Below are 26,977 nucleotides of genomic sequence, written 5' to 3'. Positions count from 1 at the left end.
ATTTGATCTAACAGAATCTAATTTCTTCTTAACTCTTTACAGAAACCAATTCACACTTGTGCATGTTCATAAACACACCTATGCCCAACCTTTGCTCATTCTGGCTTCATGTTTATCATAAATAATCACAATCATTCGAAATATTTTCAGCATGAAGAATTGATTTATCCAATATTTGGCCCATTAACTTCCCACATCTTTTACTATTGATCCCTGGCAGTACAAATAGAAAGAAGGGAATTTCAAATTCTCAAAATTATGACCATGTGTGCACATTTCCACTTCAGGTCTCTAAGCCTCCGTAACCAACAAAATACAGGGTGTTATTAGGAGTCAGATCTTCTGATAGGCATGAGAAACAGGTAAATTCATAGACTGCCTCCTCCTCCCAGGCAATGCCCACAGTTGCCTGTGGAATACTTTACCCAGGCTCCTTCCCATACATGGGCTGTGTTTCTGTCGTAATCATTCTTTTCATAGCACAATTTGTGGGACTCCATGAAATGCAGCAATTGGGAGTGCAGCCTATACTCAAATGAAGTGATATTGAATTTCTATTATGCATGTGCCTTGGAACCCTCACAGCTCTCCATAAAGATTTTATGCGCACAGCAGATTTGTTGTGACTTAGATAGTTTCAGACAATTTTAGATTTGAATGGACATGGCAGCATCTGACAGTAAAAGAAATATCTGGAGAAAGAAACATGTAGAACCAAATGATATATTAAGCCACCTCCTGAACAAAGCAAGCAGAATGTTGTAAACAAATGCTGAAAGTATATCCTTGAAGGAAGGACTTCTCATGGGTGTTAATCTTTTTCTGTTTAATATACATGTTGGCGAATGGAAATTGTCAACTCCTTTTATCCTCAAAATTAAGTTAAGCTAAAATCTTGCTCCTCATCTAACCTGCATATTTAAAAAAAATGAATTGCTCATTATAATCTGCATTTCTAGGTTTTGCTTTTTTTTTTTTATCCCCCCTGGTGGCGTCAATGACAAACACAAAGTGCAGAACACACACATTTGCAAACAAACATTCATTCCTGAACCAACATTTAGAGAATGTGATTGGAAAAGTAGACAATGGGTGTGACAACATATTTCCTAGTGGAAACCTCACAACATGCAAATGAAAAGATGGAGAAATCCAAGTTATGTCCAAACTTTCTGAACAAGTTATGTTAATGGATGGGGGTAAAAAAAAAACACATTCAGTAGAACCACTGGTGTTGGCAACACCATATGGCAACAATACGGTATATGGCAATGTAATAATGATGACAATCACAATAACTAACATTTGGATGTTGCTTTCTGCATTATCAAACATATCTGCATTTCATCAGGTTCCACATAAAGTAATCTTTTATTATTGTAAAGAGATTGTTCCTTTTCTTTTTTACCATGAAGATGGGAAGATAGGAAGGTGAGAGGAAAAAATAAAGTGAGTAAAGGGGACAGAAAGAAAGCATCCTATACCTAGGCTTTGGAAAGAGAAAGTTTCGATATCTAAAGTCAGGATTTAAAACTGGTAGGGAATGAAGACATCCACTATTCTAAAGGGACTTTCTAAGTGATTTCCCTGGTATGAGGAACTTACTTTTCTAATTCAGTTAGACTCCTCTGTAATTTACATTCTTAAAGAACTGCTTAGGACAGGGAAACATTAAGTGATGTGCCTGAGGTCCTACTGTCAATGCGCATCTGAGTAAGGATTTGAACCCAAATCTTTTGTCTTTCTATCCATTACAACATGTCACCTCTCATCTCATTACCTTGTCCAAGCTCTTCATTTTAGTGAGGAGGAAACTGAAGCTTAAATCACTGTGCAATTTGCTGACAATCACTCAGGTAGTGTTAGAGAAGGGCTTGGTTCACTTTTTTTTTTAACCCATGTCCTCTAATTCCTGATCTAGAGGAAATAGGTTCTTTCTTACATTTTGTAATGACATTATAGACACTTCTGAGCAGACACCCAAACACAGCCCTCCCCACACCCCCATACAAAAGTTCATGGGCTCCTTTCACTACACCACACTGTTGTTGTTATAATATACATACATTCTCTTCTTTAGAGCCTTAGGAATCACACATTTGGCCATATAAAAACCAAAAAGCTACACACAATTGAACAAATATCTAGCTGAAGAGGTGCTTAATAAATGTTTATTGATTGATTATCTGAGTGGTACTTTATCCTTGACATTTCTGGAAATTCAATCAGACAATAAACATTTATTAAGTTCCTGTAAGACCCAAGGACACAAAAAGAGACAAAAAAAACAGTCCTTATCCTCAAGGAGAGACAACTTACATGTATACAAAGCAACCTATATACAGGATAGATGGGAAATAATTAACAGAGAATTAGAATTAAGAACTAGAATTAAGACAGATTGAGGAAGGCTTCCTGGAGAAAGTGGCATTTTAGTGGGGATTTAAACAAGCTAGGGAGGTCAGCAGTAAGAATGGAGGAGGGAGAGCATTCCAGGAACAGGAAACAGTCAAGAGAAAATGCCCAGGACCCCAATATGAAGGGTCTGGTTTGTGGAACACCCAGGATGACCGTATTACCTTATTGAAGATGACATATCAAGGAGTAAGGTATAAAAAGACTGGAAATGTAGGAGGGGGCAAGGTTTTAAAGAGCTTTTAATGTCAAACAAAGCACTTCGTATTTGCTCCTGGGGGCAATAGTCACTGGAGTTTACTGAGTAGGGGGACTGATACAAATGACAACACATCTAGATCCAGAACAAAGTCATGTGGTTTTTTAGAAATGGAATTCAAAGACATGATTTGGAGTTCCAGATCTTTCATTTACTAATGATATGACCTTGAGTAAATTATTGAACTTCCCTGAAACTCATTTTCTTCATCTGTTAATTGGGGATATTTATACTCCTTGCTTCACAACTTTATTATAAGAATCAAAGGGGGTAGTTTATATAAAGCACTTTGTAAACATAAGATGCTATAACATGATTTATTATGTAGCACGTGACTGATTGTGAAATGCCTAGTATTAAGCAAAATTGTGAATCAAATGAAATTTGTCTTCAGTGCTCTCAAACTCTTATTTAAATGTTCTTTCCCATGATTTTGACCCTCTTTCTAATGTCTTCTCTCAAGTATCTGGTCCTAGACTGCCCTGGGTTCCACTTGTCACAGAGAAAAATGATTTGCTGAAAGAATTGATGTAAAAGTACTAATGATTTTGTTATGCCTTTGAACAGTATCAGCATTTAAAAAAAAAGATTACCCAAGGAAAGGGCAATTTAAAATTTCAAAAAATTTAATTTCTAATGGCAGAATAGGAAACATTAAAGTACAATGGAAAGAGTACTGGTACTGGAGTAAGAGGGACCTATGTTCAAATCCAGCCTCCATTGCTTATCACCTTTGTGACCTTGGGCATATCACTTAATCCAGTTCAATAAACAATTATTAAGAACTTACTATGTGCCAGGCACAAAAAACCTCAATTTGTTCCTCTGTAAAATGAGAGTTGGATTAGATGGCCTCTGAGTTTTTTTCCATCTCTTTCCCAATCTATTATCCCATACTAAACTTTTGTCACTTGGATTGGAGCGGTATTTGGGGGCATGATAACTTTCAGATTATACTCCATATCTACTCAGCTATTGCCTTAAAATGGTTCAATTTGGACTTGTTTCTAGTCTACAAGAAGCACTAGTTATCTCCCATACAGTGACTCTCTGGGAGATCAGGTTGGTTCCATGATTGCTTCAGAAATCTCTTATAAAATGGCATCATTTTGTAAGTGACAACCAGGGTCTCACGCTAAACATCTCCAGAATCTCCTGCATGTCCTTAGTATTTTGGATGGACCTTATCTCTGGGAATCTTCCAGACTTGGCATGGCCAAGGAAAACTCTGAAAAGAAATCCTCCATAGATGAATCAGAACTGAATTGGCATCAAGGTGGAGTTTATTTAAACATTTGCGCTAGCATATTCACTTTACTGTGAATTTGTGCTATAAATAATAATAATAATAAAATAAACACAATTACATGCATAAAAACAACAACATATGAACAAATGTATGTCCAGAAGGTATGACACAAATAGTCCAGGTACATGCAACAGTATTCCCTTAGATATGACCCCCTCTTCAAGACTAAGGGAAGAGGGATGCTTAGAACACCCCAGTATTCTTAGTATACATTGGCAAGTACACAGTTCACAAGATTGCAGAAGAAAATTTTTCTTAAATAAGGAGGAAAGTAAAGACAGGCCTTTGAATAAGTAGCTATTAGTCTCAACAGGCATGCCAAACTTCCAGAGTTACTTCCATTTCTGAATATGACAGATCTAATAGCAAAGATTTCTCTCTCTGCCTCCTCCCAACTCAAATGAGTCAAATACTAGCTTGGTCCACTGCTCCCTGCAATTCAAAGAGAATAAAGGTAGAATTCTCCTTCTACATCTGCCTGTCAATCTCTCTCTGTTTCTGTCCTTCTGCCTCTGCATCTGCCTCTGTTTCTGTCTCTCTTTCCTTCTAGCAACCCCTCCCCAATATCCTGTCATTCATCATAGCTTCCTAGTACAATCACATATACAGCAGTTTCTCAATCTAGTTAACAAGACAATGATCTCTGATCTTTTAAGGCTACTCTCTAAAGTTGTCCTCTTCTTCCCTCACTGCATCACTACTCCTCTTGCCCTCTCTAATTGTCCTTTCCATTATTTTCTCCCCAGTTTCTATCAGTTACCAGCCCCCTCCTATTGCCTATTGTCATTCATCCCCTCCAGTGAGAGCACCATTCGTTTTAAGTTACACACACAGAGACACACCTTTGTCAGGATGATTAATAGCCTTTAGCGTTAGTGTCATGTCTTCCTGAGGAGAAAATATAAACAAATTCAAGAAGGAAGTTTGGGGGGAGGGGGGGAAACGGTATTTAACTTCTTTGGCAGGGATTGAGGAAAGAGATGCTGTCTAATAGAGAAATATCACAAACTGTGTGGGGGTGTGGCACATGAGTCAAGCTAAAGGAGGAAATATTAAGCTCTGCCTCATACCCTGAGTCAAAATCATCATTCAGCTTAAGCCATGGTGATTGCAGGAAGGTAACAGAAAAGCAAAATAAAGAAATCAAGCACCATACATCTGTAAAAGTGAAGCGAATATTCAGTCTTTAAATGGTATAGTAGATAGAGTACTAGACGTAAGTCAAGAAAACCTGAGTTCAACTCCTGTCTCAAACATTTATTAGCTGTATGATCCTGGGCAAGTCATTTAACCTCTCTAAGTCTCAGTTTCCTCATCTATATATGGGGATAATAATAGCTCCCACCTCTCAGTATTGTTGTAAGAATAAAAAGATAATTTTTGTAAACTTCTTTATAAACCTTAAAGTGCTATATAAATACTAAGTATTGTTATTATTATTATTCATAATGGTCCATGTATATGAACAAACTACTGGGAGTGGGCAGGTAGTAATATTTAGGGATAGTTCTCTCCCTCACCCAACCCATGGGATCTTTGGGAAAGGGCACAGTAACCTCTTAATTGATATATTGTGAAGAGGTAGATGCATTGGCTCTGGTCTACAATCCCCACTACTGGGGGAAATTGAGGCTGGAAGATTATTTGCGTTCAGGAATTTTGAATAGAAGAGGGCTTTTAAGTCAATCTGCTGTCTGCACAAAGTTTAGCACCAATATGGTAAGCCAAAGGAAGTGAAGGAAGGAAGCAAGGGTAACCAGGCTGCCTAAAGGAGAAGAGTAGATTGAAGCTTCCATGTCGATGAGTGTTGGGTTGAATCGGTGACTAGTTCTAGCGCTTCCTTCCATTTCCTTATACTTCAAAGACAGAACTTGCCTTCCTGGGAAGGATAACAGGTCCCAGTCTAAAATAATTAACTAATTAGTTGTTTAATAAGTTGTAGAGAGGAAATTCTCATTTAGAATTGGGAGGCTTCTGAGGTTCATTCTGGCCCAGAAATTCTATGATTCTATAAAATTAACATCAAGTCAAGTTATGAGTATATAAATTGTTCTGTCTTTGACTTTAGTATCAGTTGGGCATTTCCTCTATCATTACAATATCATGCCTTTGTGTCAAACTTTTGATCTGTTTCTGAAACTTCACATCTAACTTCTTCTTTTCAGATAGTCTGTAATAAATACTCATTACAATATCATTTCTATTTCTGTCTTTATTTAACCTCACCCAAATGTTATCCACTTCCCCCACACACCCGTACAAGTTCCAGGATTTCCTCAATATTTTCCTTAACATAAAATTCACTTTATAACTAGATATATATTTTCTAGTTATTCTGTTACTTTTTAATTTACTTACCTTAGTATGCTTTGCATTCCTTCCTTCTATCCTAGCCCAATGAACAAAAGTTCCTTGAGAAAACATCATTATTTTTGTATTTTATCCTCAGATCTATCAGAGTCTTGTGCATACTAAACTCCACAACCAAAATCAGGATAGGGCCACTAGGGCTTTGTCTTAGAGTGAGATGTTAAATGTGGACAGTGCAAAAATTTTATATATGCGGGGCAGCTAGGTGGTGCAGTGAGTAAGAGTGCTGGCCCCGGAGTCGGGAGGACCCAGGATCACTTCCGACCTCAGATACTTAACACCCACACACAAAAACTGGCCGTGTAACCTTGGGCAAGTTACTTAACCCCAATTGCTTTTTTAAAAAAAATTTATATATGCAATGAAGGCAATCAGGAACTTAGACACTAGCTGAGGATAGAGGACTGAAGGTTCAGGTGCTGGGTAGCTAGAGGACTGTGGTTGGTAGACTATTTTCTCTTTCCCCTCCTTTTGTCTTATAAAGAATTCCCAACTCTGCTTATCTTATCCACTTTCCAGGGCTTCCTCTTTCCAACCTCTGAGTACCCCAAATGATTTTCTAAGGCAGAGGTGTCAAAACTTGGAGCTCTCCAGCAGCAAGGACAGGTAAAACTCCCAAATGCAACCCAAACCACATTTAAAATGCAATTGTTCTAACTAAATAAATATACATACATAATAAATACATATCAATAAATGAAATATAATACAATGTAGATAATGTTAGTTTGTGGTTTTCTCAGTCAATATGCACCCCCCTCCCCAGATCTGTTTCTATTTAAGTTTGACACCACTGTTCAAAGACAGTAAGTTGGAGAGAAGGTAGATTACAGAATCCAAACCCTTCCTCCCAAAAAACATTTATTTGAAAATGTGAATATTTCAAACAATTATATTATATATATATATTTAGTCTTTTTTTTTCTTCTGCTAAATAATCTTCTAGTCTTAAAATGCATGGTTTTATGTCCTTTGTTAACTTGAATTTTGCTCAATTCTTCTATTTTCACTGCAATAAAAAAATTTTGAAAGAAATTTTTTATGGTGATAATGTTTTAGAAGTAAGGAATAAAGCCAAGGGATTATGTGTAACAGGAAGTTGGACTGAGTGACCTGTATAGAAACATTGATAAAGTCCAGTATTTCATATGACCTTCTCTACTTTTGGATCAATTGAAAAAGTCACTGGAAATTATGCCTGACTTCAGAATTAAGCATTAAATCACCAACTGGAAAATTATACAGCATTCCAATGTCAAAAAATTATAAATAACTAACAATAAAAAATATGTAGTATAGATAAAATTTGGATTATATTATATAGATATTATATGCATATATATTATATATACATATGTACATAAATATCTAATATATATCTTGTTCTGTAGTAAAAAGGGATTAAAAGATCCTTTGATATTTCCACGTCACTTTCAAAATCTCAGTGAATTGTTGTCTAGAATCTGAGCTCACATTATGATAGGACTACCAAAGCAACCAGAAAATCCTAAGAGCAATTTTCCAGGACTAGTCTTCCCCAATTTAAAGGGAATATAAAACTCCACACTTGAGCCTTCAAGCGCCTGCCCTCCCAGTTGTGCATCTGAGGAGAAATTATGGTAATCTCCAAATCCTATTGATGCTCAAAGACATTTCATCAACTGCAAGAAATTAAGAGTGAGATGCAGAGGATGTTTTTCTATTTAGAGGAACCCTGGCTTATGTGAATAGACCTCATGTGGTGAGTCTTTTGAAGCTAGGCACTTCAAAGCAGATCACTGACTTCCAGTAGGATAATCACTTAATGCAAGAGTGGGTAGATGGAATTACTACCATTCAGTCAAGCTAAACTTATCCTTTTTCTGGAGAGCAAGCAAATTCTCTCCTCTTAGGTCCCCACAGCTCTACAGATAGACACGTGTTTGTGGCACTACTTAGACTACAAGCTATTTGATGTAAACTATAATAGAGGGGGATTCCAAGAGGATGTTTCAGAGTTTAGGAGTCCCACTGCATTTGGACATGTAATCTCAGGCAATTTCCCATTGACACGAGTCATATGTTTTAAGCACAAAAATATACCCATTAAACATAGCCGCATTAGCCCTGGAGGGCCTCAATTCTGGATTCAACTAAGAATGAACACATTCAGACTACAGTAGTGCTAATACCTTTACTAATGAGCATGAAAGGATACAGAAATGAAGGATAAATGATGAACCAGTGGACCCAATAGAAGTTGAAGTCTGCACACAATGTCCTCAGGCCAGGTTTCTCTCTGATTCCCTACAAGAAAAGCTTATTCCAAGTCCCACTAGTCAGGAGAGGAATGATCCCCTGATCCCCCCCCCCCACCTCCCTGACATTGCTTTTATTTCCAAAAGGTGGATGCTTTGTCAACATGCATGTTATGAAAACAGAGTCCTATGTGACTTTGTGACAATCTGGCTTCCATCAAGTCTCAGCTAAAGTTCCACTTTCTACAAAAAGTCTTTCCCAGTCCTCTTTAACCTTAATTCCTTCCCTCTGAGATTACCTTCATTTTTTCCCATATATATCTTATTTATACATGGTTGTTTGTGTGTTGCCTCCCCAATTAGACTGTGAACTCCCTAAGAGCAGGGACTGTCTTTTACCTGTCTTCAATTCCCCAGCTCTTAGCACAGTGCATTATATATAGTAGGCACTTAAATGTTGGTTGTCTAATTAATTGGGTATGTATCTGGACTCTCTCATACCCCTCTTTTCAACCTTATTTTTCTGAAAATTGTCAACCCTTCAAAATATTTTTCCTGTGCCCACCTACCCAAATTCTTAGTGTGCCCACCATCCTTGGGGTACTTCTTCATTCTACATCTATGTACATCAATCAGGTCTTACTGGAGGTCATGATAGGACCTGGTCAAAACCCTCTACTGAAGACAACACACTCAGCACAAGAGAAAATAGGAAAACACTGAAGCAATATAAAATTAGGTTAGACATAAAATGAATCTTTCTCACATGAGAGCAGTAAGAGATAGATAGATAGATAGATAGATAGATAGATAGATAGATAGATAGATAGATAGATAGATAGATAGATAGATAGATAGATAGATGATAGACAGATAGATATAGATATCTACCTATACTAGATTAATTTACCATAAAAAGCATTAAAGTTAGTATACACAACCACTAGTCTAAGATACCTAAAAAGTAATGGTATTGTAGGAAGAGCAGAAAAGGGAAGGGAAAAGGAATCTTCCTTTCCCTTAGAGTCACTAATCTTGGAAATCTGTGACAGAACTATGTCATCACCTACAATTAACACATTCAAGACAAATATGCCCTTTGGGAATATGGCTATGTACCATTTAACATAGGTTTGTCTCCCAGTTCAATTCAATTCAATTCAACAAACATTTATTAATGTTTCATTGATCAGTGTGAAAATAGCAGAATGAGGCCACACAAATAGCACAGAAGGGGAGGGAGGCAGAAAAAGAGTTGACACGACCTTCTGGAAATACTCAAACAAATATGAGTAGATTATGGTTACCTCTCATGCCTCCAGTGATTTTCAGAAAGGAAGAATTTCTGTTTAATTACAGCAATGATTTTAATAGCTGCCATTTATACAGTGGTTCAGAGTTTACAAAGCATACTGTAGACATGATCTATTTTGAGCCACACAATAATCTTTTAAAGAGTACAAGTATTATTTTACTGTATTGTCCCCATTGACTGAGCTGCAGGGAGATAGAATGATTTGTCTAAAATCAAAGCTGGAATTCAAACTCTGACCTACTGATTCCTTTTTCTACTACATCATAAACAACTCCCTAGAACATGGCTCAAAAAGCATCATGATAATAGCAATCCAAAAGAGAAGGAGTACTTATGGTTATTTATGGAATTTAAATGGAATGCATGATACTTGTATAGTGATGAAATGTCATTCAAATGTATAGGATGACATTATTTTTCTGGATATTTAAATTATAAAAACAATAGAGATATTTCATTTAGTCCTCATTCTCACTCTAGCATAGATCTAAGGGGACAGTCAAGATTTGATCTTCAATTAGGAGGAACTAAGGCAAGGTAGAAGGAACTCAGGTTCATTAATAATAAAGTCCTCATAAAATATGGGGCTGGGGGGAGCAGAGCCAAGATGGTGGCATAGAAGGAGGAAAACTCTGTGGGCTTCCCCCATAACAACCTCACATGCCTATAACATATGACTCTAAACAAACTTTAGAGCTACAGAACCCACAAAGTGACAGAGAGAAACATGTCTCCTACTGAAGGCAGACTGGCAGGCAGACAGAAAGGGTCAATTGGAGCATGCTGGGAACAGAGCCCAGCCATGCCTGAGCCTATGGTTTTACCCTCAGGGTGGCCTCAACCAGCTGTGGCTAGAGGGACTTTGGGAGAGTAGATCATCAGCAGCTGTGTCAGTTTCCAGAATTATCAATCCATAAATGCCAAAGACAAAGTGAAAGATCAGTGTGGACTTTGGGAACAGGGTGTCTGGGAGTGCAGTCTAGCCTCTGCCCCTGGAGGGAGAAGCGGCTGAGGCATGGCAGCCACCACAGTGCGGCTGCTTCAGAGCTCCTGGCCTGCAGATTGTAGGAGGACCAAGAGACCATTCTGAGGAATAATCACCCTTGCTTTAACCTGCTTGGATCTGGACTAGGGTGGAGTCTAGAGTAAAGGTCCTGGGGTGTGTGACCAGGTGCCAGAGCATGTGGAGGATTCAGAGAGGGCACCCAACTAATAGCTCTGGCAGCTACAAAAACCCGAGCACTTTGGGACAAAGCTCTCCTCTCTGAAAGCAGACTTCTACTGTGGCAAAAAGCTCAAAAGTCAAGTAATTGAGCAGAAACATGAGCAAGCAAAGGAAGCAAAGCAAGCAGAGCAGTCAAACCTTAGATGCCTATTTTGGGGGACAAAAAGGATCAAAGCACATAACAGGAGGAAGACAACAAAGTCAGAACTTCTGGACCAAAAGCTTCCAAGAAAATATAAATTGGTTACAGGTCATAGAGTAGCTTAAGAAAGATTTTGAAAACCAAATAAGAAAAGTGGAGGAAAAATTGGGAAGGGAAATGAGAATGATGATGCAAGGAAATCATGAAAAGAGAGTCAACAACCTGACTAAAGAAAATAACACCTTAAAAAATAGACTCACTCAAATGGCAAAAGAATCTCAAAAAGCCAATGAGGAGAAGAAAGTCTTAAAAAGCCAAATTTTCCAGATGCAAAAAGAGTTTCAAAAGCTCACTGAAGAGAATCATTCCTTCAGAATTAGATTGGAGCAAATGGAAGCTAGTGACTTTATGAGAAATAAAGATGCTATTAAACAGATCCAAACAAATGAAAAACTAGAAGATAATATGAAATATCTCATTAGACAAACCACTGTCCTATAAAACAGATCCAAGAGAGATAATTTAAAAATTATTGGACTACCTGAAAGCCATTATCAAAAAAAAAAAGAACCTAGAAATCATCCTTCAAGAAATTCTCAAAGAAAATTGCCCTGATGTTTTAGAACCAGAGGGCAAAATAGATGTTGAAAGAATCCACTGATTACATCTTTTAAGAAATCCCAAAAAGAAAAATCCTATGAATATTATAGCCAGGTTCTGGAGTTCCCAGATCAAGGAGAAAATATTACAAGTAGCCAAGAAGAAACTATTTGAATATTGTGGAAATGCAATCAGGATAACACAGGATCTGGCAGCTTCTACACTGAGAGATTGAAGAGCTTAGAATACGATATTTCAGAGGTCAAAGGAGCTGAAATTAAAACCAAGAATCACCTACCCAGCAAAACTGAGTATCATGTTTCAGGGAGAAATGTGGTCATTCAATGAAATAGAGGACATTCAAGCATTCTTGATGAAAAAAACAGAGTTGAATAGAAAATTTGACATTCAGATACAAGAAGCAAGAGAAGCATGAGAAGGTAAACAGGGAAAAGAAATCATAAGGAACTTATGAAACTTGAGCTATTTACATTCCTACATGCAAAAACAATAATCATAACTTATAAAACTTTTCTCAGTATGAAAATAGTTGGAGGGAATATAAATGTGCATATATATATATATATATATATATATATGAGGGTATATGGGTATATGAATACATATGTGAGTGTTTGTATATATGTGTACAGGTATATATAGACAGAGGGCACAGGACCAATTGAATAGGAAGGGATGATACTTAAAAGGTGAAATTGAGAGGTGAGAGAGGAATATAATGAGAGGAGATGGGGAGAGACAGAATGGAGTAAATTATCTCATATAGAAGAGGCAAGGGAAAACTTACAATGGAGGGGAAGAACAGGAAGGCAAATGGGAATGGGTCAACCTTGCTCTCATTGAATTTTGGGGTGCTGGGTAGGGGAAAGATAGGAAGAAAATTTGTAACTCAAAATCATGTGGAAATGAATGATGTAAATTAAAATAAACATAAAATTTAATTTAAATAAAATACAGGGCTACCTCTAAAGTAAATCCTGAGGAATCTCCCTCCAGGACCTCAAGATATCCTTGCCCCCAATATATAGGCATTGTTTAGACAGACCTAAACATTGGACTAGTAAAACCATTACAGAAGTCTAAGTAATAGAGAATGTCTCATAAATTAATACAGGTTAAACTAGTATAGCTCAAAATTATACTGAGAATTTTGGGATATTTTATATCATCCAAGAAAAACAGTACTTTGTCTGACCTACTACTGAGTGGTAGTTCTTTTTTTTTTTTTTTTGCTTTTTTTATAGGGGGGAAGACAGAGCAATTGGGGTTAAGTGACTTGCCCAAGGTCACATGGCTAGTTTTGTGTTAAGTGTCTGAGGCTGGATTTGAACTCAGGTCCTTCTGATTCCAAGGCCGGTGCTCTATTCACTACACCACCTACCCACCCCTACTGAGTAATAGTTCTAAGGCATAAGATCTCTGACGATAGCATTGGCAAGCTTTGCTGAGGGTGAGACAGACAGATGCATTAAATGGCTCAATCAGGCCAACCACTTTATGAGGAAAAGGTAGGATCTTGGGCTTCAATGAGTCCTAAAGACCAGGGTTTCAATTATGCCTCAGATACTTATTGGATATATGGTCCTGGACATGCCACTTCAATCTCTGTTCTTTAATTCCTTCATTTATAAAAGAAGGGAATTAGACTTAATGGTCTTTAAGATCTCTTACATCTATGATCCTATGCAAGATCCTCTTACATCTATGATTTATAAATTCTGATTCTCTCTACTCACATTTAACTGGGTTTTCATTTTTTAAAATGTTCTTTGAACTCAGGCATAGAAAGATGACAATAGAAAGTAGGACTGAAATCACAACAGATGTTGTGGACACAGACACTTTAGTTACATCATTGAAAGACATATCACCGAGATTTGGGTTACACCTTTCATCGGAAAATATATGTAAAAATATGTCTATACCCACATATAGACATATATGTGCATACATGTGTGTATACATATGTGTATAGAGATACACATATATACGGTGTATGTTTGTGTGTATATATGCTTATTGTGTTAAAACAGAGAAAGAATAGAGGAGAAAATGGAGTGATCTTGAGTGTGAAGCCTTCTGGCTTTGCCCGCTGAAATATTTTAAAAGACATATTCTACCCAATTCTTGGTACATTGCTTTTCTTTCCCAATAAATTCTGAATTATGTCCAATGGTTTATTGAAAAATTCTTCCAAGTGGCTATGTTTGCAGTGTAATTCTGAAACAGACTCAGTGATAACCTTCATTTTTTTGTTCATAATTTTCATGGCGTTTCTACATCTAGGAGCTGTAAAAATATGAGATACCATTACAAATAGTTAATTTATGAAAGTTATTTGAGTGGCTGTTTGTCAGTTTCTTTCTGCTATGACCCAGGTTTGGGAATAAGCTAGGCACACCCACTACCATTTACATTCCACATAGAGGAAAGAAATAGGAACACAAGGCACTTTTACTAAGAAATATTGTGATTAAAAAATAGTCATACAGCAAAAAACAGTTGCGAACACATAGTATCATTCATTGCTAATGAGTTAAAAGGATACCACAGTGCATTTATAAATCACTATACAGTATCTTGCAGTTTATTTAAATTCATTGTGCCTCATTATAACTGAGCTATGCACCTTTAGGTCTGAGTTGATTAGGAATGCTATAGCTCAGAATAGCTTTTAATTCAGAGAAACATGGCCTGACCTTTACCATAATCCTGTGTGAAACACACTATAGTTTAGACATTAATAATGATGCTACCTCTTTTTCATACTGGTGAGATGCTACTTAAAAATTTGTATTATTAGTTAACAGGCCCAGGCCAATACATCAAACCCAAATTACCCTTCTGTGTATAACTACAGTACTTAATTCTGAGTTCTTCATCTCTCATAACTATTACCTACTCTTTAAAAATGCTAAAAACCAAAATGTAATAGTGTCATGTCACAGTAATAAGTCACAGGCACAAGCTAAGGATGCTCCTTCTCATTCCCCAAGGACTGCCACAGTGCGCTGCTGGGGAGTCACGCTCCATGATGTACGTTCTACAAGCGAAGGCATTGCTTGTGTTTGACCTTTGTCTTACCACTTAAGTACTTCATTTCCTTAAACCACCTTCTGGTAAGTCATTGAACACAAATGACCCTTGCTCACAACTCATCTCCTTCTCGAGGGAAGTTCCCAATTCAAACCCCAAAAATGTGCACTCGTTTTTCCTCTAATTTGGATTCTTCTCTGGTACACTTTGGCACAAAGATAAATGACTTTCTGGAAGGGAAAGAAAATGATAGAGTTGGTTGTTTCTATAAAACTAAGAGTAGAAGAAGGAAAATTAACTTCAAGAAACTACAATGTGTCCATGTCCTTTTAGTTTCAGCATAAACACAAGTAGAGTTTGAAAGCCATGAATCATTGCCTCCACCAAATTCCCAGGTTTACTCAATTAAAAAAAGAGAAAATCCTAGTTGGAATATTTTAAAATAGTAAACAGATCACAAAAAATAATAATAAGCAGCACAGTGTGGGACACAATAACTCCATCCCCCAAAAGGATTGTAAATTACGGGGCCAAACAAATTCTCATTACCATACTGAAGGCCTCTGTATTAAGACATATAAATGTCATGGTCATAGACTATTTGAACTAGAATGGACCTTTGAGTGATTTAGTCCACCCCAGTATCTAGGACATTCCCTTTTATTCAGGATCCCTACCCATAAAAACTGCTCTAGGTTCCCACAGGTTCACATCTGCTAAAATCATAGTTCAAAAGCCCCTACTTATAATTTTACTTTTATGGGTCAACCTGAGGGGACAATTCATTTAAACTAAAGACATTTAATGAAAGTCACATATGTGTGAATACACATACACATTTATTACACAAATATACATATTTATTTTATACATATACACACACACACACACAAAGACATTGCTTCATATACCTTCAATACACTCTAAGGAAATATGTAAACATACATACACTCACCCCAACAGTGAAAAAGATTGAATACATAGAGGGCATATGTATGGAAGAACAACTTACGTCAGTAATATTATAGACCACTGCTGTCTTCTAGTTTGCTGAATGTTGTTTTCTTCTGTATCTGTTCTTTGAAACTGCATCACAACTTTACACTGTTCCTGCCCTCTCCCCCTTCATGTAGGTTTTCTAGAATCTCAGCCATTCCCTACCTCTCTATTGCCAACTACTTGGTTTCAACTGGAATCTTCAGTTTATATGCTATCTTTTCCCTATAAGTGAGGGTCAAAGGGCTCAAAGAGGAGATTTCAACCAGAGGCCACCAACAGTAGTAGCACCCTGGAGTTCTATTAGGAAAGGATCAACTCCTTCAGGAGCAAAAAAAAAAAAAATTAGGGGAGGCTAGGTAGAGCAGTGAGTAAAGTGCCGGCCCCAGAGTCAGGAGGACGCAGGTTCAGTTCAGGCTTCAGACACTTAACACCCATACAAAAAAAAAAAAACTAACCGCGTAAGCTTGGACAAGTTTTTTAACCCCAATTGCCCTCCAAAAGGCAAAAAAAAAACGGCTAAAATAATGTAAACAGAAACAAAAAAATGGGGCAACTAGGTGGCGCAGTGAATAGAGCACCCGCCCTGGAGTCAAGAGGACCTGAGGTCAAATTTGGCCTCACACTTAACACAAAAAACTAGCCATGTGGCCTTGGGCAAGTCACTTAAGCCCAAGTGCCATCAAAAAAGCAAAAAAAAAAAAAGAATAAAGATTGTTTCATTAAAAAAAATTAACACATGGAAGTGGCTATTTCAGTTCAACTCAATTCCACAAACATTTGTTAAAGTCCTATGTTTAGGGCATGATGCCTCATGAAAAGGGAGATACATAGTAGAGATAACTGGCTCTGCCCTCATTCAACTCACTAGCTACAAGGTAAAAATAGACACATACAAAAATAACCACAATATAAAATGGAACAATGGAAAGAGTCCTGGTTCTGGGTTCAAATCCCATCAGTGATATTTATTACAATTTGCGGGACTGAATTTCCAGGTCTCAGTTTTCCATGTTTATAAAATGAAGCAAAAAAATCACTTCTGAGTCCCATCCAACTCAAGGTCTAAGCCCCCAAGAAATGCATGAGAAAAGTACAAATGCTATAAGATTTTTGAGGTGGAAAAATTTTGCCCCTGGGCAATTACAGAAAGCTTCATGGAGGGAGTGTCATTCAAAGGATGACTTGAAGCATGGGTAAGATTTCAATGGTAGAGATGTGGCAAGGCTAGTTCATTCCAAGCACAGGGAAGAGTAAAGGAAAGAAGTGAAGTAGAAAAGGTCAAGACATGTGTGTAAGACAGCAAGTAGTCAAACACGACTGGAGAATAGACCATGTGAGGATTATTGTAAGATAAAATTAGAAAGAGGGTGTTTGACTATGAAAAGCTTAAGAGTTTGAACATTGTTCAGGAGGCAGTAGGAAACTATTGAACTGAAGGGCAGTATGATCAAATCTGTGCATAGTAAAAATTAACCTAAATTGGCAGTGATATGAAGGAGGGGCAGCTAGCTGGTAGAGCACTGGGCCTGGAGCCCAGTCTTTAGGAAGACTCATCTTCCTAAATTCAATCAGGCCTCAGATACTTACTAGCTGCGTGGCCCAGGGCAAGTCACTTGACCTTGTTTGCCTCAGTTTCTTCACCTATAAAATGAGCTGGAGAAGGAAATGGCAAACCACTCCAGCATCTCTGCCTAGAAAATCCCAAATGGGGTCATGAAGAGTCAAACACGACTGAAACAACAGCAATGATGGAGGTACAACCAAAGAAACTAATGGACTTGGGCTACTGTCTAGGAGGTTATTGAAATAGTCTAAGTTTATGTTAATGAGAATTGCTACTATAAAGCTGATAGTGAGACTAGGAAGAAGAGGATAGACACCAGAAATATTAGTCAAATTGAGTTGATGGTTGTAAGAAATTACCATCCAAGTAAAATTTCCAAATCCCTCAGGAAAAAAAAAATCTTATTCTACCTGTTCAGTCAATCAGTACAATTAGAAATGTATATAAGCCATATATTTTGATCTACTGATCTTGATGAATTTTTTAGTTTTTATTTATTTTTTATTTTTAATTTGTGGAATAAAATAAGTATTTCCATAATATAGTATAATTTTAAAAAAAGATTGCACATGAAGCTGAAATCTATTATGTACAACTTGCTATTCATTTTAAACATACAATAAAGTTAGGTAAAATTCTTTTTTTCCCTTTTTCCTCTCCCTCCATCCTAGAGATGGGCACAACTAGACACAAATGTGTATATATTTTTATATGCATATGTACATATATGTATGTGTGTAAGTATGTAAAACCATTCTATACATATTTCTATCTATCAGTTCTTTCTCTATGTGTAGATAGCATCTTCCTTCATAATTAATTGAATTTTTGAAAGCAAATATCACCAAAAAAGATGGTTTGGTAAATGATAGATGGATTTTTTTTTAAGATCTGGAACACATACCACTGACAATGGCTTTTAGGACAATTCTGTCCCTACTATTAAACACCAACCCTTAATCTTAGATTTCCTAGTTGAGTAACATGAGGGAATTCAAATAACCTCTGAGATCCTCAGTTCTCTCATCCACAAACTAGCAGCAACCTTCTCACTGGATATACAATATGGCATTGTGAATGAACAGCTAGGACAACCTGAATTCAAGTCCTCCCTCCCCCAAATATGTACTGGCTCTGGAAGCCTGGACAAGTCAGTTAACTTCTTAGAACCCCAGACTTCTCTCTAAGATTATAAATTGTAGAGAGTGTGTTGATCTCTGTTGGTTCCTTGCTGGGCATTCACAATGAGATCATAAGAGTGGTCAAAGAGATGAAAGAGGTTCAAGGAGACAAGAAAGACAAAGGGAGAGCGCAGATCATGTGTACATATATAAGCAATGCACTTTGCCCTTCTTCGAATCTCCACTGTTTAGCCTGGCACATAAGCTGAATACATGAATATGTGTTACATACGTGTATGTATACATACATGGATATGTTTTTATAAATATGTGCATGATAGCATGTATATGTTATTGTATACATGTGTATAATGTACATGCATGTCCATATACATTTGTAAATGTGTGTTGTGTATACACATAAGCATGTATGTGTATACTTGTATATATACATGCATCTAGCATGTAACATATATTTATAAATGCCTATCTCTGTATATATACATGTATGTATATGCATGTATTTGTATATTCAGTTAATCAACAATCATTTAACAAGTGCTATGTGCCAAACATTGTGCTAAGCACCGAGAACATAAAGAAAGGCAAAAGACATCTAGTCTTTTCCAGCTTTCAATTAATGAGTCCATGAGAAGAGGGCACCACAGGGGGAACCACTGACAGAGTGGTTTGGGAAGCTGAAGGAGATGCAGATGACAAGTTCACAAGTAACTGTGAACGAAGATAATTTTTACTTTAATTCTTCAAGGAGCTATGATATCATCAATATGCATCCACCAACACATCACAGTTCCTTTGTAGTATATAAAACATCTGTATGATCTCCTATTGCTAAAAACAATTGGTAGCTAACCTGGCCATGAGACAGATGGAACAGCAATAGAGATGCATGAAATATTAGGGGAGTTCTTTTGAATCTACTGTGACTGATTTCTTCTCTTCATCTCTCTGGGCTTCTCTCTACTTGATCATTTCCTAGACATTTCCACAGGATTCACCATAAACGGGTTTCCTTTCCTCCTGAATCTCTCCTTTTTCATGGATTTTGACAGTCAGAATGACCACAAAAATTATCAGAAAATGATATTTTAATTTGGACTTCCCGCCTCAGAGTAAGAGCAAAACAGATGTGTCTTGCCACCCTTTGAAGAAGTGACTAGCTAATTTTAGATTTTGCCAAATCTCATTCATGGAAGCATTTCAATACAGCCTCAGTGATTCTGACTGATAGCCTAGGATGAACTGTTCTTTAATTATTAAACATTTATGGAGTGTTTTATAATGGCAAAGTACTTTAAAAACATCCTATAAATTATTTGGTTCCACAAAATGAAAATGGATTTTGATATCTCCTTTTATCAGATGGAGGCCTCAAGGAGATAGGATGCTTCCTGGGTTCATGCATCTACTTGGAGTCGGAACTATAACAAATACAAGTGAAATGTCTACAAGTCTACAAAGTGCCCATCCATACAAAGTGTCCTGTTCAAGATTCCTGAGATATCACCCTGGGACCTGGGATATCCTGGATATCAGTGCTATACTATGTTCATTCTCTCCATCCTTTGGTATGACTTCCTTCATATCTGAAAGCAATCAAAGGAAGAGAGGGAGCAATGTCCAACCTCTAAAACACAGACCACACAGAAAGGACAAAATTGCCCTATCGGTGCCAAGAACAATAGCTTGCCCTAGAAACAGATTCTGGACCAAGTAGGGTTTATTGAGTTCCCCAGCAGGGAAGTCTCACCAGAAGAAGCAAAGACTCGGTTTGTATAGGTTTCAGGGTAAGGGGACAGGGCAAACTGATTTGACAAGGTCCCTGCTGCTGGGACTCAAGGCTGATCTGGCACAATAATCCTTTTACCCAGTTTCAGGGTTAGGAGTTTCTGACAGAATGGAGCATAAGAGGATGTAGGGGGCTAGGTTGTTGCATAACAGGGTATGATGGCAAGTCCTATTTTGGGTTACTTGCATTGCAAGCATTAATAGGAGAGTACAGGAGTATATGTATGAAGAAAGTGGAGAAATTGTAATTTTAAGTAGCTTTGGATCCACATCCCCATTATCACAAAAAGCAGGGTCCCTGATTACTCATAGATCCTGAACTGAAAAATAGTAAATAACATTTTGGAGAAATCCTTTAAAAATATTAAGTGGTCATTTCAAATCATATTGGGACAACTCCATTCACATTCTCTATTTATTATATCCTATTAACAATTAATCTATACCTGAGAACATTCATCAGCAATTGCTAACTAACTGACTGAATTACACATGAATTCTGTTTTCTACAACTCCACTGAAGTCCTCCGCCAATACTTCATCATTGTGTAGAGGTTATGGCTTTACTCCTGCATGAATTGGATTGTTCCTACTTGAAAATACACAAACAACATGGTGTGGAGGTGACCCTGCATTCTCCAAGGCTATGCCAGCAGACCAAGAGCTTTTTTTAGCGGAAAGCTTTCAAGGACAAATCCATGGAAGGATAATGCATTAACATCTGGGGAATAGTCTACCCAAGTTCAGGGGGGTACATCATCACATAATGAGCAAGGGAATAGAGGGAAGTAAATAACAAAGATCGTCTCCAAAAGTGTAAAGGGAGTTTCATTCTTCATCAGTGGGTTAACCAAAGAACACGAATAAGTACAGATATAACACAATTAAATTAAAAATTCCACCCTGATGGAACCCTGCCAGGAGGTGACCTAGCTGATTTTGGTTTCATAACATTGCTCCCCTGAAATGTTATCTCTAATACTATGTTTTTTGCTGAACTGATCAATGATGTTAATAAAAGACCAGTCAGAATGTCCAGGTTTAAGCCAGTAACATAACCATTAACAGGGTAGTCAAAAGACTAAGGAAGACCAAAATGCACTTGAGAACCAAAAAACAAGGTTTGGTAAGTTAGTTTACTAGAGTTAAATCCTAAGAGTGGGTTCGTGGAGGCTGAATTCCCCCTACTAACCATGAGAGATAGGTCTGATTTTTTTTTACTTTGTTTCATAGTACTAGGGCTGTTCTTTAATTTACAAATTTATCAAATATGTGTCCAATTATTTTGTTTATTTCTTTATCTGTCTTCTGGGGCAGGTAGGTGGCTCAGTGACCAGAGTGCTGGGACTGGAGTCAGGAAGACTCATCTTCCTGAGTTCAAATCTGACCTCAGACTATGTGACTCTGAGAAAGTCATTTCACCCTGTTTGTCTCGGTTTCCTCACCTATAAAGTGAGCGGGAGAAGGAAATGGCAAAGCACTCCAATGTCTTCACCAAGAAAATCCCAAATGGGGTCACAAAGAGTCAGATATGGCTGAAATGAATGAACAACAACAAATATATCTGTTGATATCAGCGCTTCCTGGCTTAAACTACTTGGTTCTCAAAGGCAGGGCCCAATATATCTCAATAACTTGCATTGTACAACTGGGCCATCTGTAGGCAGCTTAAATGAAACAGACACCATTCAGCAATTACCACTTAGTGAAAAAGAATAATTCAACTTAAAGACAAAACTTCCAAAAAAAATGAACTCACTATGAAAACAAAAAAAATGCCATACAGAAGCAAAGTAATTTTTTTAAAAAGCAGGTCTATTAACTCATCACACATTTTTATTTATGTAAACCTATAATTTCATGGGTATAGGGAGCTCCTGGTGTGAGAACTTGTACTTTAGTAAGTGACCATGTCACCCCTCTATTCAATAAACTCCACATCTCCCTATCACCTCCAGATCAAATACAAAATCCTCTGTTTGGCATTCAAAGCCCTTCATAACCTGGCTCCTTTGTACACCTTATTCTCCCCTGAGTACACTGTGAACCAGTGACATTGACATTGCTGTTCCTTGAACATGACAATCCACCTCCTATTTCTGAGTATTTTCAAATCCTGCCCTCTCCAAGAGGCCTTTCCTGTTTCCTCAAATTGCCAGTGCTTTCCTCTCTTAGATTACTTTCCATCTCTGTCTAGATCTTTTTGTACCTAGTTATTTATAGCTGTCTCCCTATCAGAATGTATGTTCCTTAAAGTGAAGGATTATTTGCAATTCTTTGTATTCCCCGAACTTAATACCTTGCTTGAAATGTAATAAGCTTTTAATAAAGTTTGTCTTCTGAATAGCTGCTAATCTAACATAATTCCAAATAATTTTCAAGGACACGGCCATGTCTCATCAAAGCCCTATTCCTCTCTATCCTAGTAAGATTTCTGGAAGAAAATTCTTGGGGTGGTTGGTAAAGCAACAGTATATTTTGAATGAAGCGTGGCTTCTTCACCAATGGAGTTAAGAGCTAGACAGTATTTGGGACTGGTTCTTCCTAGAATAAACTCCCACAGTCATACAGTCAGTCCTCAAAGTTTGCTGGTACTACAGCAACTATTTCTCAAAGATGTGAGTTCACTGACTTCTCTTCCTTTTATAAAGTTTCATGCCTGCTAAAGGACCACTGTTTTCAGGCTTAGGAAAACTTTGATCCTTAGCTCACTTGCAAAGATGAGATAACAGCTCCTGATTTCAATAAATGTCACACTTTTCTTGGCTGAGGTTGCAACATCCCTTCTCCTTTGGGGAATGGTTCTCTCCCTGAAAGAGAATGACTAACAGAATTCTGATAATATGCAAGAATAACAGGAATCAACCCAAAATACATTTTTAACAAATCCTCTACATCAATGCAAAAATATAATTTTGTAACCACTTCTAATAAAATGATACAAATGATATGTTTATTTTAAAATATTCGAAACTATAAGAGCTAATCAGCAATTTGGTATGGTAGAAAGAGCCCTGAATTTCCATTCAGACAGCCTGTGTTCAGACTCTTACCCCAGGTACTTAGACGCAGCTGTATGATCTTGAGCATTTCACTTAACCACTCTGGGCCTCATTTTGTAATCCTTAAAATGAGGGGGGTTGGATTAGATTATCTTTAATGTTCTTTCCAGCTCTAAACTTATGAATAATATTAGTTTATGTATCATTTCTTCTATTCTGTACTTCACCCCACCTAACTCCTTTACTTAAAGCTGTTAAAAAATCAAATGGTCTACCTATAGAGGCAGGAAATTCCTAGTTAGTGGAAATGTTCTAGCTGTGGTTAGGCAGTCACTATCAACAAATGACTTTCCATCTTTAGAATTATAGAATTGACACTTAACACACAAAAAAACTAGCCATGTGACCTTAGGCAAGTCACTTAACCCCAATTGCTTTCCAAAAAGAAAAAGAAGTATAGAATTACATTCATTATAATAGGTTTTTCACTGCATGTTCAAATTTTCTCCTTTTTTTAGTGTTTTATTATAATGTTAAGTAGAGGCTATCTGGAGTGATGAATTGAATGCTGGCCTAGAAATCTGTCAGTCAAATGGCATTTATTAAACACCTACTATGTACCAGGTTTAAACTCCTATATACTAAGTTCTGGGGTCACAAAGAAAGACATTAATCTAATAGACCCTGCACCAAAGGAGCTCAAAATCGAATGTGAAATCTACAATAATCAAACAACTATATACAAATGATAAAGACAGACAGACAGACTGAGATAGATAGATATAGATAGATAGATTGATAGACTGATTGATTGATAGGTAGATAGATTGATTGATTGATTGATTGATTGATAGGTAGATAGGAGAGATTGTGAGTAGTCTCAGAGGGAAGATGTACTTTGAGAGACTTCTTGTAGAAAGTTGGACATTAGTTGAGACTTGGAAGCCAGAGAAGATAGAAGGCAGATATGAGGAAGGAGACTTTTCCAAGAATCGGGAACAGCCAGTAAAAGATGCTTGAAGATAGTGGGTGTTCTGTTTATGGAATGGCAAAGAAGCCATTGGGGGTAGTTAGGTGGCACAGTGGCTAGAGTGTGGGCCCTAGAATCAGTAGAACCTGAGTTCAAATCTGGCCTCAGACACTTACAAGCTGTGTGGCCCTAGCCAAGTCCCCTAACCCTGTTTGCCTCAGTTTACTCATCTGTAAAATGAGTTGGAGAGGGAAATAGCAAACCACTCCAGTATCTTGGCCAAGAAAGCCCCAAATAGCACCACAGTCAGTCACAACTGAAATGACTCACCAATAACAACAAAGGGAGCCATGGACACTAGATCAAAGACCCAGGAAAACCTGAGTTTCCTGTTTCCACATCTGACCCTCAGTGTCCTGACCCCTGGGGACAAGGAACATGCCTGGAAGCAACAAAATAAAATGTTCAACAATTGCTGATCTAAATACTGGAAAAGGTAAGGAGGGTACAGGTTATAAGGGGCTTTGAATGCATAACAAAGGATTCTATATTTGATGCTGGGGATGATAGGGAGACAGTAGAGTTTATTGAATGGAAGTTGGGTGTAGGGAGGATGGTATGGTTAGCCTTGCACTTCAGGAAGTTCTGAACTGAAATAGTCACTACAAAGTCACAGGAACAAGAGATAGAGTTTCATATTAGAGGAAAGGCAAGTAGGCCAATGTGACCAATTGTAGAATGCATGGAGAGGACCAAGTATAAGAATGCAAAGGTAGAAATGAGCCAACTTATGAAAAACTTCAAATGACAAGTATATTTGATACTAGAAGCAATAGGGTGCCCCCAGAGCTCATTTAGTGGGAAGGGGAAGGGGAATGGCATGGTCAAAGAACTATACTTTTTAAAAGTCCTTTGATGGATAACTGAAATATGGATTGGAGTGGAAAGAAATGTTAGAGAAACCATTTAGGAGGCAATAGCAATAGTCCAGGTAACAGGGAATGAGGACCTGAACTAAGATGTTGTTTATTGTGAGTGAAGGGGAAAATAACATATATTAAGATTTTGTGAAGCTAGAAATGGCAAGATTTGACAAGGGATTGGATATGTGGCATGATTTTGAGTGAGGGGACAAGAATAACATGTTGAGATTTTGAATCTGGATAATTGGAAGGAAGGTGGTAATAGGAACATGCAGAAGGGGAGAAGGTTTGGCTAGAAAGAAGATTATTTCTGTTTTAGATATGTCAGCTACATGATGCCTATGGACTAGGTGGTAAGAGATTTTCAAGAAGCAGAGACAATGCCTATAACTGAGGAGAAAGACTAGAGTTATATATATGTCTGAGAATCATTTGCAAGGGGATAATTCAACCCTTGGGAGCTAATTAAATCACCAAGGGAGAACAAAAAAAGAAGAGGACACAGGATGAAGCTTTGGGGGACTCCTAAGGCTAGCAGGCAAGACATAGATGAAAAAAAGACTTAGAATTCTTTGGACAGATGGGAGAAGCAGAAGAAAGTGGAGTCACAAAAGCCCAAAGAGGAGAAAATATCCAGAAAGAAAAATCTGATCAATCAACCAATCAATCAGTAAGCATTTATTGAGTGCTTACTATGTTCTGGACACTGCAGAAAGTCTGGGGATACAAAGAAAGTAAGAAACATACTCTCTGCCTTCAATGAGTTTGTATTTTAATATGGAAGTCAATATGCAAACAACGATATGCATGCAAAATATAGAATGTAAACGGGAAATGATTTTGGAGGGAAGACACTGAGAATGAGGGACTAGATGGAAAAGGCCTCTTGAAGAAAATAGCATTTTTTTTACACTGCAGTGATTTCTCAGTACTCAGTACTTTAGTTCCCTCTATGTCATTGATACATTTATATCCATTGACCAATTAATCCCAACCATATACAACAAAGAGACGAAAGACAAAAGGACAATGCCATATTTTCAAAAATATTCATAACAGCACTTGTTTTGTGATGAAAAATAGAAAAAAGTGGATCCCTAACAACAATGGAATAGTTGAACCAATTGTGGTATATTAACATAACATAATATTATTAGACCATAAAGAACAATATGAGGAATTCAGAGAAACATGGGGAGACTTGTATGAACTATTATGGAACAAAGACAACAGAGCCAAAAGAATAAGATACAAAATGACTACAGTAATTTAGATGAAAACAATACTGAGGCATTTAAACTCTTATTAGTTAGAGTGACCAGAAGAAAGCTGATGGAACATATTTTTCTCTCTTCTATCAGTCGGTCAATAAATATTTACCAGGTGCCTACTATGTACCAAGCATCGGGCTAAGTGCTGGGAATACAAAAAAATAATTTAAGGCAAAAAACAGTCCCTGCCCTCAAGGAGTTTACAATCTAATAGAAAGAGATAGAAAACTATATGTATAAAATGTTGTCTATACTCTAATGCAGGATCCATTTGTTGAACTCTTCAGCTTAACTTTTTTCTGTTCTGCAAAGTAGGGTTCAGCATCTGTGTATTTAAGCTAGGAGGGTTGGAGAGGGAACTAGAGTACTGAGAAATCACTGCAGTGTAA

At 37.3% G+C, this 26,977-nt stretch overlaps 1 long non-coding RNA gene across 2 annotated transcripts in view; it reads left to right on the top strand.

The window, feature by feature from the left end:
* The window catches only part of LOC138159115 (uncharacterized), a 57,025-nt gene extending 34,309 nt beyond the window's left edge, over positions 1 to 22,716 (top strand). The window contains exons 3-4 of one of the 2 annotated variants that reach the window (XR_011167812.1): positions 19,997 to 20,202; positions 21,740 to 22,716. This is a non-coding gene — a long non-coding RNA (uncharacterized lncRNA). Of the gene's footprint in view, positions 1 to 19,996 lie in introns of both variants that reach the window. The other variant, XR_011167811.1, reaches the window with a different exon arrangement.
* Positions 22,717 to 26,977: the final 4,261 nt, after the last annotated feature.

The sequence above is a fragment of the Petaurus breviceps genome, unplaced genomic scaffold (assembly GCF_028583685.1).
Source record: "Petaurus breviceps papuanus isolate PSGF00001 unplaced genomic scaffold, PetGlider_PUasm1.0 175, whole genome shotgun sequence".
NCBI lineage: Eukaryota > Metazoa > Chordata > Mammalia > Diprotodontia > Petauridae > Petaurus > Petaurus breviceps.
This window is presented reverse-complemented; position numbering and strand designations above follow the sequence as displayed.